At 46.1% G+C, this 1,762-nt stretch overlaps 1 long non-coding RNA gene across 1 annotated transcript; it reads left to right on the top strand.

The window, feature by feature from the left end:
• The first annotated feature begins 702 nt into the window (after positions 1-702).
• Positions 703-1,299, top strand: LOC138360808 (uncharacterized). The gene is made up of 2 exons (XR_011226670.1): positions 703-1,090; positions 1,160-1,299. It is a non-coding gene; the product is annotated as an uncharacterized lncRNA (long non-coding RNA).
• The last annotated feature ends 463 nt before the right edge of the window (positions 1,300-1,762 follow it).

Below are 1,762 nucleotides of genomic sequence, written 5' to 3'. Positions count from 1 at the left end.
AAACTGGAAAAGGTTCAAAGGTTTGCCACCAGACTAGTACCCGAGCTGAGAGGTATGAGCTACGAGGAGAGACTACGGGAATTAAACCTCACTTCGGTGGAAGACAGAGAGGAATTAAGGGGGACATGATCACCACATTTAAGATTCTGAAGGGAATTGATAGGGTAGATAAAGACAGTCTATTTAACACAAGGGGACACAGGTGGAAACTGAGTGCCCAAATGAGCCACAGAGATATTAGAAAGAACTTTTTTAGTGTCAGAGTGGTTGACAAATGGAATGCATTAGGAGGTGATGTGGTGGAGGCTGACTCCATACACAGTTTCAAGTGTAGATATGATAGAGCCCAATAGGCTCAGGAATCTGTACACCTGTTGATTGACGGTTGAGAGGCGGGACCAAAGAGCCAGAGCTCAACCCCCGCAAACACAACTAGGTGAGTACAACTAGGTGAGTACACACACACACACACACACACACACACGTCAGTTAGCCTAAATTCTCCAATATTCATTCATAAAACTGCCTCACGGGACTGCAACCTTATCAAACAAAGCTGTCTGGTATTTCTAACTGTCAACACAAATTAACAACTTCACATCTCAATCATTGCAACTGTTGATAAATAGACACTAACTAACCTTGCTATGAGATATAAATACAAGTGCCAAATTTGATTCAGAAGGCAACTCCAGCGTGGCCTAGTCGGATAGAACAAGTTCCTAATCCGGATAGATCTGCGTTCGAGCCTGTCGGAACGGTTGCAAGTACAGGGCACAGATTTCTCTGTGTGTCCCCTCCTGTAGGAGCATCAGTTTCGATAGATTCTCTGGATAGCCGAAGATTGATTGACCGACTCCTTGGAATGTGGGGAAGGGTTGAAGTCCGGGGGGCCACGGACGGATACCTGGATCCACTGACCTCGGGCAGGTCTTTCAATCCACCTGGATTTCAGGTGGGGAGAAGGGAGGCAATTTGGGTCGACACAAGTAGCTTCCTGGACCCAAAACCCCTTGGATACACGGACACGGACACTCACACGGACACGGACACGCACACGGACACTCATGGACTCTGACACGAACCGAAGGTTCGTGTCAGATATATATTATCCTTATTATCCTTAATAAGAGTCCTTATTATCTGACACGAACCGAAGGTTCGTGTCAGATAATAAGAAGGGAGTTGACAATAAGATATATATGATATGATAATAAGATATGATAATAAGAAGAGAGATAAGGTTGTATAATAATAATATAATATATAATAATAATAATATAATAACATAATTAGGTTGCTCAGGTTAGGTTGCTCAGGTTAGGTTGCTCAGGTTAGGTTGCTCAGGTTCGGTTTCTCAGGTTCGGTTGCTCAGGTTAGGTTGCTCAGGTTCGGTTGCTCAGGTTCGGTTGCTCAGGTTCGGTTGCTCAGGTTCGGTTGCTCAGGTTCGGTTGCTCAGGTTAGGTTGCTCAGGTTCGGTTGCTCAGGTTCGGTTGCTCAGGTTCGGTTGCTCAGGTTCGGTTGCTCAGGTTCGGTTGCTCAGGTTTGGTTGCTCAGGTTCGGTTGCTCAGGTTCGGTTGCTCAGGTTAGGTTGCTCAGGTTAGGTTGCTCAGGTTCGGTTGCTCAGGTTCGGTTGCTCAGGTTAGGTTGCTCAGGTTAGGTTGCTCAGGTTAGGTTGCTCAGGTTAGGTTGCTCAGGTTAGGTTGCTCAGGTTAGGTTGCTCAGGTTAGGTTGCTCAGGTTAGGTTGGTTAGGCAGGTTGC

Source organism: Procambarus clarkii, unplaced genomic scaffold (genome assembly GCF_040958095.1).
Source record: "Procambarus clarkii isolate CNS0578487 unplaced genomic scaffold, FALCON_Pclarkii_2.0 HiC_scaffold_122, whole genome shotgun sequence".
NCBI lineage: Eukaryota > Metazoa > Arthropoda > Malacostraca > Decapoda > Cambaridae > Procambarus > Procambarus clarkii.
This window is presented reverse-complemented; position numbering and strand designations above follow the sequence as displayed.